General features: G+C 40.7%; 1 protein-coding gene across 3 annotated transcripts in view; it reads left to right on the top strand.

Moving 5' to 3' along the window:
* Window positions 1-16,887, top strand: part of b4galt2 (UDP-Gal:betaGlcNAc beta 1,4- galactosyltransferase, polypeptide 2) — a 391,100-nt gene that overhangs the window by 180,002 nt on the left and 194,211 nt on the right. The gene's annotated exons all lie outside the window — the stretch shown is intronic.

Consider the following 16,887-nt stretch of genomic DNA (forward strand, 5'->3'; position numbering starts at 1 on the left):
GCTGATAGGCCACGTGCAATGGACTAACGCTCTCAAAGCTCCCTTTTTAAATAACTGAGAGAAATCCCTCTTGGTAAAACATTGTTGATGCCGCTGATAGGCTATGTGCAATGGGCTAACCCTCTCAAAGCTCCCTTTTTTGAGTCCATATTTTATTGCTATCATTTATGTGCTCGCTATCTTATTAGTGCTCTCTGTGCCTTGTGGTGTGTGTGACTGTTAGTATTCTGCTTAGACCCGGAGTAGTGCTGTTTCGTTTGGCTGTAGTCATGGATGACAATTAAACCTGAACTTGAATTTTGAAGCTCTTTGCCTGTACGTACAGTATCAGTATGACCATTTATTCTTTTCAAAATGTTTATTATCTCAATCTGTAGTGTAGTCATGTGAACATTTTAATATGCTGACAATGGATAAGATTGTTGGCAGTAATGAGCATTGGGAACTAAAGGAAATTCTGTTTGCCAACGAATATTCTTTTAAAAGTAAAACTAAAGTGTGAGAGTTTTCGGTACATTTACTCCAATATACTTAATTAAACTGTTTCATGTCATGTTTCTGTTATTTACATAATACTAACTTAAAATCTTTTATGTAAACTTGGATAACAAAGAGAATATGATTTTTTTCCATAAAAATTAATCCTGGATATACTTACTCATAGGGCAGTAATATGTATGTGAGTTTGTTAACAAGAATCTGCATTCCCAGTAAGAATGTTTAGCTCTTTGAGTATCTGTGATCGAATTGAAATCATTGAAGATTATTCTACAAACTAAACTGAATCATGTAATGTGTTAATTGATGCACGCTGCTGATTTCTAAAGTAGGCTGTAGGACAACATTGGGCTCCTGACACACTTTGAAGGGGTGAGCTATTATTTCATGTGTGCTGTTATGAATACACTGGATTCTGGTTAATTGGTCCATCTGTTAATCAGGGCAACCACTTGTTTGTGAAAACTCTTAATAAACAAACACTGCTCAGGAAAATATCCAAGATACCCTTCATTGATTTGGGACACTATGCCACATAGCTGGGACAGGGGACTGTGGCTGAACAGTTTCTAACTAGTGTTGTGTGCACTGTGTGACTGTTAAACACTACACTGTGCTTTGAATGAACAGTTTTTAAATAGCATCAGTTGTGTGTGTTTGTGTTCAAAAAGCAGTGATTTCTGTCACTGATATTTGGTGAGCAATAAGCAGTAAGACAGTTCAGAACTGTTTTGCTCACTGCGGTTTCAAGTATTTAGGCTTGGAGACACCAGAAACAGCCGGGAGTTAAAATGAAACGATTTAATTACTTCAACAAGTTAGGAACTATGAAGATTTTAATGGTATCGACAGTCGTCCTGAAAGTTATAATAAAAATGAAGATTTGGAGGATGCAGTCATCAGAAGCATTGTGTGAAGGCAGTCCATTATCTGCACCAGGTGTCTACATGGATTTAGTCAATCAAAAGAATAAGGCAGCATACAAGTACACTGGATGAATTCCTCTGTCAATAACTATTAGGAACTAATCACAGCTTTATAATACTGTAGTAGTATTGGTAATGTTGTGATTTGTTTTGTATTTTATTTAAATACATCATTTGTTACTCAGTTAAATGTAGTTTGTTTTATTATAACTTTTTAACTATTTCTATGAACCTGGCTAATTTGGGCAGATGCTTAATTGGACCAAGATGTACTGTACTGTACTGTACCTGATGTGTCCAAATGAACTGGAATCCACTATATTTGCAAAAAATGAATGAGTTAGGAATTTTATTTTAAGGAGTTGCAGTATTTTTACTCTTCATCACTGGAGCAGGGTGCGTGCTGTATAATCCTTGCTGCTAACCAGTGAAAATCTTTTGGAAACATGGGGGGTTTGGCTGCCATGGGTTGTGTATGTCATGAGAAATTTCTTTGATAAGGTGAGAAAGGAAGCAATAAATGTCCATGTGTAGAATAGCACACAGGTCTGGCCTAATACTGCAAAAAGTACTTCGAAATTTCTTAAACCCAAGAGATTTTGCAGATGCTGGAAATCTGGAGGAACTCAGATTTCTGATGAAGGGTCTCACCCTGAAACTTCACCTGTTTATTCCCTTCCATAGTTGCTGCCTGACTTTCCTAGTTCCACCATCATTTTGTCCCTAGAAAATTCTTAATATTCATTTATAAAGACAATCATAAAATATTTGGATTTTGAATACCATTTCAGCTGTTTGTGCATCATAACTATTCATCAAGTGCAAAAGCAGAATGTAGAATTATGCCCAAAATCTATTTCTGCAGGTTTTCATAGATTGTATTGGTAGAGCATGTAACTTGCAAATGTGCTCAATTTATGAATTAGCCAAGACAAGAGAAAGAAACGTTAAGATAAATAGTTAAAGAAGTTGCATAATCTTTTATTAAAACATTGCCCTGTGTGGTTGAATGAGAAGCAGGAGATTGCTTAAAATGAAAATGGCTAAATAATTGAAATAATAAATCAACTGGCTTTACTGCTTTATTGCCATGGGCAATTTTGTAATCTTAAAAAGCATGGCAAATCGGGAATAAGGAAAAAAAGATAGAGAGCAAAGAGGTGAAAATTAATGCAGTGATAAACGATCTGATGGTATAGGATCTGTGATTGGAGAATTTGTACCCTAGTATTTTGACATCTCTGATTTGAATTAAAATCTGTCTTAGATGTTCTCAGAGCTACAATGCTAAAGATTTCAGCTAATGATTATGGGACTCATTACTGAATGCTCCTCTGAATTGAACAGTTGCTCTAGGATTTTCTCTTGACAGCTGGCAAATAGCTTCATCCATCTTTGAGAACTAGAGTACATGTGTTGCGGTTTTCTGGTGGACCAATGTGCATGGTGTTGTTTGATTCAGCGGATGTGTTTTTTTTAAATGGTAACTTATCATTTTAAAAATTACTGTTAAATTTCATTCATTCACACCATTCAACCTTGTGTCTGATCTCCTCCTTTCAGCTCTCCTTTCCCTTCCCACTGCAACCCAATTTCCAATTGAATTGTACAGAAGTATTGTATGTAGTTAATATGTAGGAAAGAAGATAATATGGCAAATTTTGTAACAATGCAATTTTCATTTGGCTTGAAGTAAAATTAGTAATAAATGTTGTAAGATACATGTTGCTTGCCTAGAGTCATGCCTTGATTTATTAAGGACATAAAGAAGCTGGAAGTCACCTTGGGCAATGGGACATAAAAGATTGCATCAGTTTAGCCACCATGATGTCTAATACCAGCGTTTCTTTGGAGACTAATACTAATTTTCATTATAGTAAGAGGAATTAAATTCTAGGAACCAAGTGGAGCAGACATTCAGTCCAACAAATTCACTTTGTATTTAGAAAGTAAAAAAGACTATGATCTCTATTAAAGCTTTCACTTTTAAACTGGCTGTTCACTCCATCAATTGCAGTCCAATCCAGAAATCAATCATCCTTTGAAATAGTTATCGATTCTATTCAGCGGCCATCCCCAGTATATTTGCATAAAATATAAGCTTTCCTTGAGTGATGCACTCTCTTTTGACCTCCTGATTTACTGAGTTTGTTTGTTGTGGGGTTTTTAAGGCCACCTTTCTAACTGTTTAAACACACAAAACCCTGAGACTTAAGTGACTGTCTGAAATAATAACAATCATTTATTCAGTAAGGCCATATTCTAATGAAGCAATAGACACTAATTCTTTTCTGATATTGTGAAGAGCTTTTTGAACAATCTGTGAAGAGTCTTTTCTGATTTTGCGAAGGCACTGATTCTGTGGAAAGATTGACAATGATTCTTTGTAGTCACACAATGTATTTAAGGGTGAGTGGAGAGACTTCTGGATACAAGGGAAATGTTGATACATGACCTCATTAAAGTGTGGAGAAGCCTCAAGAGACCATACTTTCTCAACTAGAATCAACACTTTGACACAATGACATATCATCAGAATATTTCTAATTAAGTCACTGTTAATTATATTTCTTTCTATGGAGATGGTTACGATTCCATTGAGTATTTATAAAATTTTCTTATTTTGTTTAAAAGTCTTGGCAGTTGGAGTAACTTCGGCCCTCTCTGATTCCTAATTGCCATTTAGAAAAGTGACCTGAAATTAATAGTGTTCCTAATATGGCATGATCAGCAACATCTTCAGATTCAACATAATATTTATTATGTTATCCCAATGACAAAAAATAATTTTTAGAAGAAGTAAAAGCTAATCTCTTCCTGATCAACTCCATTTCATCTCCCTGTTCCACTCTACGCATAATTGTTTTTTCCCAGCAATTTTTGCAGTAATTTATTAGCTTTAATCTCGCATATGTTTGCTAAACCTTTCTTGACATTTTTTAAACTGCAATCCACATCCGTTTTTCAACCGTTTTGATGTGTCCAGCTACCATACCTCTCCTTGCTGTACTGTAGTTCTGCCCATACACTGTCCCTCTGTATTTAGATTCCTTGCTCCACATTAGTTCTTAAACAAATTTTCAACCTTGACTCCTTGATAGTACTTCTCATGTAAGTTGGGAAGTCATGGATTCATGTCCCTCTCCAAAAGAGTTGATGACCCACACTGACATTGTGAGAATGCTTCACATGTACAGGCTTTTAGATGTTTTCATCAGAAGACCCTTGAATTAGAAATAAAATGCCCCACGGCGCTCTTTGTGGGGAAATTCCACCTGGCACTTAATATTTAATGTTTAAACAGGTTATCTTGTTCCCTTCAGTGCTATGGGATTGTGCTGTACACAGTTTGCTTTACTTCAGAAGCTGCACTTGAAAGTTCTTCAGATGGTTTAAAATACATTGTAATGCTCTACAGTTGTAAAAGATTCCATATAATATTAAACCTATCCTCCTTCATTTCCTTCACAACATATCATTACATCTATTGCAGTTTGTGGTTATCTTCCAATAGAACTGAAAATAGAAAATACTCTGGCTACTTTGTCAATGACCTTACATTCTCAGATCAGAAGTGGGGCTATTCTTTTTGATTGGATAATGGTCAACGTCAAGACGTTCTGGTCAAGTGATCTACCCAGATAATATTCATGATTGGATGATAAATAGTAAGTAGAATTTGTGTCTGAATTGTTCCTACCTATAAATTCAGTAACATTGCCATCAGGAACAGGAAAGAACAACCACTGACTGGTGACTTAACTGACTTGTAACTTTAAGACCAGTTGAGTATCCCACAATGACTGACTCATCTCTGGAAACCCCAAAGGTTTTCCACCAGCTATGAGAAACATCAGTGAGATGAAGTAGCTTCACCTTTCCTAGGTGAGTACAGTTTACCAAGCCTGATAAAAATCGATTCTATCTGGGGGAAAAATGTTTGATTTGTACGTAATTGAGAGTTTACCACATGTTCTTCTCTCCTTTTCTCCATTCTCTTTCTCTCCTCTGGTTCCTTCCTTGCATTTTTCCATTGCATTCCCTTGTCTCTTTTCCCCACCTCTGAGCCCTAATCGAAAAATGGAGGCCTTTGTAGGAGAGAAAGGTTAGATTGATCTCAGAGTAGGTTAAAAGGTTAGGAAAACATTGTGGGCCGAAGAGTCTATACTGTGCGTATTGCTCTATGTTCTGTGTTGTGGAACAGGTTAGACTGGGGAGTAAACAGAAGTCCACAGTCTTAGAACAAGCTGAATATTTTAGGAAATAGCTTTCCTTCCAATGCTTTCTTCCCACTGCTACCATCAGGAAGAAAGTACAGGAGTCATAGGACCCAACCACCAGGTTCAGGAGCAGTTATTATCCCTCAGCCATCAGGCTCTTGAACTAGAGGGGATAACCTCAACTTCACTTGCCACATCATTGAAATGGTTTCACAACCTATGGACTCTCTTTCAAGTACTCTTCATCTCATGTTCTTGATATTTATTGATTCTTTGTTATTATGATTATTATTACTATTATTTTCTTTCGTATTTGCACGTTGGTTGTTTGTCCGCCCTGTTGAGTGTGATCTTTCATCGATTCTGTTGTGTTTCTAGGATTTACTGTGTATGCCCACAAGAAAATGAACCTATAAAATATAACATATAAGCATACAAAATAACATATAAAATAAATTTATGTTTAATTTGAACTTTCAATTTATCTTCTTTTAACACCATGATCATTATTGGACATCAGGGAAGCAGCATGGCCCAATTTGGCTAGGTATAACATGACTATAAATCATTTATATAATTAATTTTTCTTATTTCCTTGTATTTACTGCCTGTGTAAACAGAGGATGAAGTTCACCATTGCTTTCAATGTGCCAGCAATGCATTAGACTGACTGAGGAAAATGAAATCCTCAAACTTGGCACAAAAGTCCTCATGTTCCACCAGGCAAGAGTGACTCCTGCCAACGCTATCTGCTTTCCAGACTTGGATGCTGGAGTTTTTAGGCACCACTAGAGTTGTGTCTGCAAAATCCACTCGAATGAAAGGCACACCAAGAGCAGTCGGAGCCAATCTCCCCAGCACTGAGAACCTAATCACAGTCACCTCTGCAGGGCAGACCTCATTATTGGTCTGTGTCCAAACTGGGGTATAGAGCATTCAGTGACACTGACAACCTTGAGTTTATGTATTCGAAGCACCCAAAAGCTCAGCATAAATGAGCCCAACCTCCCAAGTTACCCACTCACCCCTCCCATAAGGCATTGTCTTCCCATCTGAGGAAGACAAGAGTTACCCCATTGATCCGGTAGCCATCTCAGAACCACAGAAACATAGCAGAAGTAGGCCATTCTCAGTCTTAAGTGACATCTTTAGAAGAGGGTACTGTGTGTATACAAATTTGCTACAAGCTTATGCAAAAGTCAACATATAAACCATTGGGTTTCAAGGCCTAATTCTACGTCCCAACCATCCTTGCCCAAAGTATCATGTTCCTAATGCAGAGGCAGAGAAAGTTCAGCCCAAGCTTTTCATGGAGACTTGAAAGCTGAAAACCCTAGGCATTTTTCATGGGGAAGGCATGAAAATAAATAAAATAAGATATGGCTGCCATGAATGCATTGCTCACAGTGGATGCAGGAATAAATTTGAGCTGCCTCTTTGATCACAGCACAAATTCTGTCTTAGAAGAGCTTCAAATTGTGATTTTGAAATGAATGCCTGACTTGGGCAGAATCTGCCTCTTATCACCCAGAGATGCGTTAACAGTCCTTGATGCCACTGACACACTGAACCATCTCAATTTATAGAGGAGCCACAAAATATCTACAACCATGTAATTGATATAACTGAATAATATTGCTCAGAAGTAAAGTCTCCTATTGGTGTTATTAAAAAATAATTATTCGCTTTAGGAAAAGCCACTAAGCCAGAATGGGACTAAAACACCTCACTTTCGTCAAAGGAGAGCAAGTTACAGTTGAATCAAGGTCTCCACCATCAAGTACGTCTTTAAAACGCAATCCCTCTAGAAGGAGGCATCCATCATAAAGGACTCTCACCATCCAGGACATCACTCTTCTCATTACTACCATCAGTGAGGAGGTACAGGTGTCTGAAGAAGCTCACTCAGTGTTTTAGAAACAGCTTCTTCCCCTCAGCCATCGGATTTCTGAATGGTCCATTAACCCATGAACACTACCTCACTACTTTGCTTAAAAGTATTCCTACTGTAGTTTATAGTGTCTTTAACCTATTGTATTGTACTACTGCCATAACACACCAGATTTCATGGCAAATGTCAGTGATAATAAAACTGATTCTGATTCTGAGAAGAATTTGAGGACAGAGGCAAGGATTCTTTGTGTAAGGTGACAATCATGGTTAAGCAATGAGAAGTCCACAACACTAAATCATTGGGCCAGATGGCCTTATTATGCTCTGAGTCTGCTGCTCTATTCAATCATGGCTGATTTATTATCCCTCTCAACCCCATTCTCCTACCTTCTCCCTGTAAGCTTTGACACCCCTATCTATCTCCACTTTAAATATACCCAGTGACTTGGCCTTCACAGCCATCTGTGGCACTGATTTCCACAGATTCCCCACCCTTTGGCTAAAGAAATTCCTTCTTATCTCTGTTCTAAAGAGCCATCTTTCTACTCTGAGGTGGTGCTCTCTGGTCCTGGACTTCCCCACTGTCAGAACCATAGCAATGGATTCATTAACACGAGAAAATCTGCAGATGCTGGAGATCCTAATGAAGGGTCTCGGCCTGAAATGTCGGCTGTTTACTCTTTTCCATAGCTGCCGCCTGACCTGCTGAGCTCCAGCAATATGTGTGTGTTGCAGTGGATTCATTGCAGGACTGGATGGAGCTGTTGAGCTTTGAGCAAGTTGGAAGCTTCTGGAATCTTACAATGAATTTACAAGAGAGAGACAGGCTATTGGCTCAGAAAGTTCAGTTTTATATTTAGGAACCTTGTTTCTGTTGCTCTTCATCTAACCCGATCAGCATAGCCTTCTACTTCTTTCTTGATTATTTGCTTATCCAGTGTACCCTTGAATGAATCGATGCCGATCACTCCATTGCTCCTAGTGGTACCAAGGTCTGTGTTGTGATTGCTCTCCTGAACTCCCTATTGGATTTTTTTTAACAATGATGCAGCTCGTTGGTACCCCAACTCATCCCAATTAGCATCTATCCTACCGCATAGGAATCTACCTGGGAGCTGGGCAGCAAAATCCAAGGAGCTGGACTCCAGTTGAGGCCCACCAGGATGGACATTCAGAAATAGTGGCACGCTTATTGGAAGGGTAGATAAGTGGAATGGGGTAAAATGGGAGCGGTTCTTCCTAGTCCCACCAGCAATGGTGGAAAGTTCCTCCCAAATCTCACACCAGCTCAAGATTTAATTATTTCAGTGAGACATCTGGAGACTTCGTTGCTGTTTACTTCAAGCTTAGCTCTCACTGGGAGTCTGTCTTCAGTTTTCAACTGCTGCTATCCCATCTGAATGAAATCTAAAACTGGCCTTTGCAGATGGGTGTAACAGAGTTGTAGTTGTAAGGTATGTGAAGCACAGTCTCTTGAAGCACTGATACTGCTGTCTGTACATGACCATTAGCTGGAAACCATTCATGTGCATGACCAGGCTGATAATAGACCCCATGATATAATGAGGTTTGGTCTGGCATAATTGTAGTTTTCATTGGTAGCCGTCTGCATGCTAATGTGCTTTTGCAAGCCACTTAAGCTACTTCACGTAAATTATTCTGCCTAACACACTCTGGCTTTTGAAGACTATTCTGCATTTTTAAAAGTACTTGTAAGTATAAAATTCATAAACTGTAGATATGTTTAGAAGCATCAGCATGCAGAAAAGTAAATAAGAATTTCTTGCCCAATGATGATTTTGTACATTTTTTTTTATTTTTGTAAAGCCTGCCTTTCAGTGAATATAGTCGAAACTAGTTTATAAGTTTAACTTTTTCATAAGTTGCTTCAAGTCTGCATTCCTTAAACAACCTATGAATAAATGTATTTTACAATTGGGATGTTTCAAAATGAACTAATGATGTTTTTCTTACTTTTATTTTCCTCCTTTGTTTTGCTGATATGTTGATCTGCTGACTTTCTTTGTTGTGAGGTGACATCTTCTGAGAAGTGTTTAATGAATATCTGAATTGTTAAGAGTTTCTAAAATAATTGAAATAGAAAATGATAACTATTTTAAAACTATAGAAAACCTTGGTGGGGTAGTGTAATGCTATTAGAGCACCAGCAATCACCGGTTGGGGTTCAATACCCACTGCAGTCTGTAAGGAGTTTGTATGTCCTCTCTATAAGTGCATGGGTTTCCTCTGGGTGTACATGTTTCCTCTCATGTTCCAGACGTACGATTAGGGTGGTGAGTGTGCTGTGTTGGCGCTGGAAGCATGGCATCACTTGTGAGCCGTCATGATCCTCGCTGATCTGATTTGACGCGAATGGCACTTTTCACTGTGCTTTGATGTACGTGACAAATACGGTAAAGCTAATCCTTAAGGTGTAAATCAGCAGCAGTGAATCGACAAGCTGAAGGTAATGGAGAAGAAACTCTTGCAGTGACAAAAAAATTGACCTCAGTTCTCTACAAGTCCATTTGCTGTTCTTTGTAGGGAACCATATTATTGTTGACGTAAAAAAAATTGAAAGATTGAATAGGTTTGCCCAGTTTCATTAGATATCATTTTAAGCACGTTATGAAATGAGAAAGAATATTTTGCAGTTTTTTGGAGAGAGAATAGGAGAATGAGATTGTGTGATTTCTCTGCCAGGAACATCAACCTGAGCAACAGCCTCCTCATGCATTATAGGGACTGGTTTAAAAAAAATCCATTTGCACATTTTTCGTGGATACATCACGAAATGTATTTCCACACTTTGAAGTGTGCCTGACACTGACAACTGAGTAATTAGATTGAGCAATTCACTCCCCCAGTGGTGCCATTTCCATCGGATTTCACAGACTGCTGTCATTAGATGTGCTGTTCCTCTTTCTGATTAAAAATTGGAAAACCTGTTCTTAATCTACTCCTCATCGTTTTTCTCCATTCCTGCCAAAGGGTTTCAGGCCGAAACACTGACTATACTCTTTTTCATAGATGCTGCCTGGCTTGCTGAGTTCCGCCAGCACTTTGTGTATATTGCTTAGATTTCCAGCATCTGCAGATTTTCTCTTGCTTGCGACTGTTCCCAAACTTTGGCTTCTCTGCACTCACGGTAGAATATATTATGCTATGTAGAAAGTTGAGAAACCTGAATTAAAACATTATCCTACTGTGACACCTTTTTTCATTGCTAACTCTGTCATGCTGGTTTCATGTGCTGCCCCTTGGCAGATGCACAGTGCAGACAAAGGTCACATCATCTCTTTACTGTTGTGCATAAATGTGCATCTGCCAGAAGGCTACTACTTATGTGTCCACCTGCATGAAGGCATCAACACCCGTGGAACAGAGCTTGGTCATCTCCATTTGTCCTCGTCTCCCTGCCACAGGGTCGTGGGGTTATCCTGCACCCCATGTTGGAAAATAAGATTTGCAGCTACTAACCTGTAAACAGAACGACACACAGACAATCTCCAATTCACAACATGAAGCTTGGGGACAACACACACAAGATGCTGGAGGAACTCAGCAGGCTAGGCAGCATCTGTGAAAAAGATTATAGTCGACGTTCCAAGCTGAGACCCTTCATCAGGACTGAGTGAAGCTCGGGGAACCTGGATTGTCATGACTGTCACAGACAATCCCAACAGTGCTGAACTATTATAGGCTTGGAATTCAGTTCGGCATTAAAACCTCTGCATGCTGTGTGCGACACCTTGCTTTAGCAGAGTGGGCATTGTGAGTTTGGTTGTTGTTGAGATCAAAGGGCTGTGTTTGAGGTTTAGTTAAGTGCTGGGGCTTTGCTTTGAAAGACTTCGACAAGGGCTAGGCAGTGTGAAGGTAAGACAAGCTAAGATCTACTACTTTGCTTTGTAGTCTCTGTGGTTAAAAAAATGGCAGTCAGGGCATTTACATGCTCCTCTAACAGGATGTGGCTGGTCATGGAAACTAGTGTACCCAGTGTACCTCTTCACTGTCTGCACTGAGTGACGGCTGCTGAAGAACTCACTCAGGAGAATCTGTGATCTGGAGAGCCTTACAGACAGGAGCGTTAGTGAGGAGGTCACGCCTGAGCTGTTAGCAGCAAGTCGTTTGGTGACCACCAGGAAATAGTCAGAATCAGGTTTATTATCACTGACATATCATGAAATTTGCTGTTTTGTGGCAGCAGTACTGTTCAATACATAAAATATACTATGAATTAGAATGAGAAATTTTTATAAAATGTTTAAATAAGCCATGCATCAAGAAAGCAAAATGGTATGGTAGCATTTATGGTTAATGGACCATTCAGAAAACTGATGGAAGAAACTATTCCCGAATCATTAAGTGTGTGTCTTCAGGCTCCTGTGCGTCCTCACTGATGATGAAAATGAGAAGAAGGTGTGTATAGAAGTTTAGGGTACTTAACGATGGATGCTGCCTTCTTGAGGCATCAACTTTTGAAGATGTCCTCAGAGGTGGTGAGGTTGGTGCTCACGAATCAATTGGTTGAGTTTACAACACCCCGAAGCTTATTCTAATCCTGTGCAGTGGAGCCTCCATACCAGCTACTGATGCAGCTCCATGGCACATCTGTAGAAATTTGTAACGTCTTTGGTGACATACCAATCTTTTTGAACTCCTAAGCAAAGTAGGGACTGCTGTGCCTTCTTCAGACTTGCATCTGTATGTGGGTCAATATAAAGGCAGAGAATGTGGAGAGGGCAGGATTTCCCGTTGATCCTGGGAACGTAGAGGCTAACATTTGAGGGGTGTTTGACGGCTCTGAGTCTGTACTCGCTGGATTTTAGAAGAATGGGGGGGGGGGAAGAATCTCATTCCCCGTGTCAAATATTGAAAGGCCTAGATAGAGTGGATGTGGGGAGGGTGCTTCCTATAGTGGGGGAGTCTGGGACCAGAGGGAATCTATGGAATTGATTGCCACAGGTGGCTGTGGCGGCCAAGTATATTTAAAGCAGAAGTAGATAGGCTCTTGATCAGTGAGGGTGCAGGGAGAAGGCAGGAGAATGAGGTTGAGCAGGATAATGAATCAGCCATGATGGAATACTGGAGCAGACGATGGGCTGAATGGCCTATTTCTGCTCCAGTGTCTTATGGTTAAGTTTGAGTTTATTGTTATTTCAACTGTGTACATGTATACATGTTTGTCTAGACCAAGGTGCACAACACAGTATGTATAGTATAACTCACAATGCATTAAATAATGTTACCATAAATAAATTAATAAAAATAAAGTGCATTTACGTTGCAAGTTTAAATAGTAAATACCAATGGCGCTTCATGCACAGTGAGACCTGGGTGGTGGTCTTCCATTCTAACAGTCCTCCTGAAGTAACTCCTGCCTGATAGTAGGGGGTCAAAGGGATTTGAGAGATCATTGACAATGCTAAGGGCACTCTGTATGCAGCGCTCCAGGTAAGTATCTTGGATAGGTGGAAGAGAGGCCCTGATGATCCTCTCAGCGGTCTTCACAATCCTTTATAGGGTCTTGCAGTTCCTGTAGCAGGCGGTGATGCATTTACTCTGAATGGTGCTCATGTACAAATTGGTTCGAATAGGATGGATGGGGGGTAGGGGAATGGAGCATCACTGGCCTCAGTCTCCTCAGGACATGAAGACGCTGCTGTGCTGTATTGACTAGAGGTGGTGTAGAATGCAGTAGATGAAATCGCCAATTATGTGCACTCCCAGAAACATGGTGCTGCTACCTCTCTCGATGGAAGAGCCATTTATGTGCAGTGAGGAGTTCTCAGCTTGCACCTTCCTAAAGTCCATAGTCATCTTTATAGTCATACCACATTGAGACTCCAGTTAATTGGCTCGCACCATTCTACCAGCTGCTCTTCCTCCTTTCTGTACGCTGTCTCATCATTGTTGTTGATGAGGTCAACCAGTATTGTGTCATCCACAAATTTGAAACTGGGTCTAGCAGCGCAGTCATCCATCAGCAGTAGGGAGTGAACACAGCCCTCAGGTGCTCAGGTGATGGAGCTGGGGAAGTTGCTGCCAACACGGACTGACTGTAGTCTTTTTCAAGTTCAAGATCCAATTACAGAGAGAGGTGTAGAAACCTACACAGACAGTTGTTACGAATCCCGTAACTGGAGAACTTCCCAGCAAAGATAGAGAGGTCCGTTGAAGTCTGATGGCACTATTTTCAAACGTTTTTATTTATAAAGGGACACAAAAGTAAGGTTAATACATACATTAAGATAGTGCACATCGTCAACACTCAGTCTAACGCGCGGGTATAGTAATAATCATCATTAAGAAGAGAGCTCTACGGTTGTCTAGGGGTTAATAGATTGTCCGTTGGAAATATAAAAGTCACTCAGAAGTCTGCAGGCCTCAGCCCTTTGAAAATCGCTGGGTTTCATGTGGGGCGACCGAGAGAGAGAGATTGGGGGAGAAGAGAAAGAACTTGTCGAGTCTTGATGAAGCTTCCGTGAAATCGGGGGAGCGTTGGTTTCCTCTCCCCGATGTTAGTTAAAAGCGGTTTTCTGTGATTCCAGCCACAAATTCCAATCCCGGAATCTAACGCACGTGGCTTCCTTCAGAATGACTTCCCGCTGCTGCGGGAACACTCTCTCGAGTCTTCTTGGTGCGTCTGAAGGCGCTGTCCCCCTGAGACTCTCCTTTATACTTCCTCACGGGGTCGCAGGTTTCAATCAGGTTGGGATGATGCAATCTCTCTCTCAACCAGCCCACCTTGCCCGAGGGCTTTTCACGTGGTCTCCATGAGACAATAGTCGCTGTTGTCTTATTCTGCATCCCGGGTGGGACGTGCAATTTGGCACGTTTCTCTCTCTCTCTCACTTCCTGGGTCTACTGATCCCCCCCCCCCCCCCCCAAGCGGGTGCCCTTGCGATTCTCACAAAGGAGGGGGCTGGGATCATAACACAGTTTACTCACCAGCATCTGAGGGATGATGGTATTAAACGCTGAGCAAAAGTCAGTAAGTGGCATGCTGGCAGATGAAGCACCATCTTCCATGTGGGACAGGATGGAGTGGAGGGCAGAGGCTATGGCACTATCAATCTGAGCAATACTGGAAAGGATCCAATGTAGCAGAGAGATGGGATTTACTGTGATCCATAACCAGCTGCTCTGAACATTTCATTATTGTCAAGGTCAGTGGTGTTGTATGCTAGTTATTAAGGCAGGTTGCTGTCACCATCTTGGTCGCTGGCTGCTTTGAGGCCTGCGTGTGGCGACAGCAGACTGTTCCAGAGAGATGTTGAAAATGTCTGTTAGGACCTCTGTTAACCGGGCTGCACAGTCCCTGGGCACCCGACTAGGTATGTAGTCAGGCCTGCAACCTTAGGTGGGCTGGCTCTGGCTGGGGTCTTCCTCACGTCAGCTGTGGCCAGACACAGTATCTGCGCCTCAGGGGGAAGTGGGCCATCCCCGCCAACACATCCTTCTGTGCATTAAATCTTTATGGCGATGTAGCCGCCATTCCCCTCACTAATAAGTATTTCATTTTTGAATCTGTTGAGATTGTGGGTGTGGGTGGGGGGGGGGGCGGGGTGCCGTCTGGCGATGGGGAACTGCTCTTTCAGAGAAGAGCATCAGGTACCAGGTCTGTGGCCATGAATGACACTACAGGATTGTATGTTGCTTCCCTGTGCCAGAGTCAAGGATGTCTCTGAGTAAATGCAGAACATTCTCAAAGGGCTAGATGATGGCATTGTAAGGTACGATTATCTGTGACTCTGATGATGGTTGTGTCAGCAGCCTGACTGCAATGCAGCAGCTGGTTACCCTGATCTTTAGCACATGGGGCAGGAGACTGTAGCCTGGGATGAGAGCCAATTTTACCCACAAGGAAAATGATACAGTCTGATTATTTTGGAGAGGATAAAGTGAGTGGAAGGCAAAAAGAGTGTCTCGCCTCAACCTGTCCTACCCTTAGGGTTTGATTAAAGTGTTCTGAGTATATGAGGCAATCAAAACTTTGAAAGCTTTGCAATTATAATATCTCCTCACATGACATTCCATAAACAATAGGAGAACTTAAGGCTCTACAGGGCCAGTGACCCAGGTTCAATTCCTGCTGCTGTCTGTAAGGAGTTGGACTGTTCTCCCTGTGACCGTGTGGTTTCCCCCGGGTGCTCTGGTTTACTCCCCCATTCCAAAGGTGGACAGGTTAGTAGGTTAATTGGTCACAGTAGGTGTAATGGGCAGGACAGGCTTGAGGGACTGGTAGGACCCGTTACCACGCTGCATCTCCAATAGATGTTGGTCTGTTGACCACAGGTCACGTTAGATATTTGTGTTTCCCAGTGGGCTGTTCTGTATTTCTTGTCATGTGATTGATATCACAGCAGTGAGTGTATTACAACAATAGCAGAATCAATGATTACAACTCTGATTTCATGAAAATCAATATAATAGTGCTGACAAATTTACATATAAATTCCCACCAGAATTGCATTTTCTTGGTTGGTGACAATGTGTTGAGCATTTGGAGTATGATGACCTAATTATATATTGCTCTACAAATTGCAATAGGCAGAATGTTTGGAAGAGGCAGGGAAATTACCCTCTTGGCTCCTCTTGATCTATTGCAGAAATGAAATTGAGTAGTGTTTTATTTAAACTCTGATTTACTCTGATTGTATATTAATTAATTTCTTTATTTTTTAGCCTTTAAATATGGCCGACAAGGCCACTGGTTTTCCGTCAACACTGGCTAAAAGTTGGTTTTGAGTGATGTTCCCTTTTCTCTGGAAACTGAGGTGCTATTATTGACTAGGTAATGAAAAGACAAATGGTTTTTTGGAAAGCTTGGCCAGTTCCATCACTCTCCTCGTTGACAGTATTAACAGCAGCAGCTGCTTGAACCTGAAGAATTGCCAGAAAGTTCAGAATGTGCTTGCAAATTATCTATTTTGCTGTGTGTGCATAGAGTTTATTCTGTCAAATGGGCTTCACTCTGAGCTTGATTAAATAGAAGGCTTCTGCTTACTAATGAAACTCCAGTTCAGAGATGATGCAGGGGTGAATCCTGGGAGGTTTTAACCTCCCTCCTTTCTTCTTGAATTTCAGCATATTCCTCTAAATTTGCTAGAACAAAACATTGCACCTGTTTTCAGGAATACGAAGGGTAATTTAACTTTATTAGCCCGTTTGCTACCATAGCAACAAAAAGAGATGTGACAGCATTTATGTGTCTGAGTACGGTAGTTGCTTTGCTTTTAGAAAAATACCTAAATATTCTTTAGAAAGATGGCTGGCAAGGAGATTGAAGAAAGTAGAGAAATATAGTAAAATAGAAAACAGATAAATGATCAAGGTAGTACCCAGAT

The sequence above is a fragment of the Hypanus sabinus genome, chromosome 11, assembly GCF_030144855.1.
Source record: "Hypanus sabinus isolate sHypSab1 chromosome 11, sHypSab1.hap1, whole genome shotgun sequence".
In the NCBI taxonomy this organism is placed as follows: domain Eukaryota; kingdom Metazoa; phylum Chordata; class Chondrichthyes; order Myliobatiformes; family Dasyatidae; genus Hypanus; species Hypanus sabinus.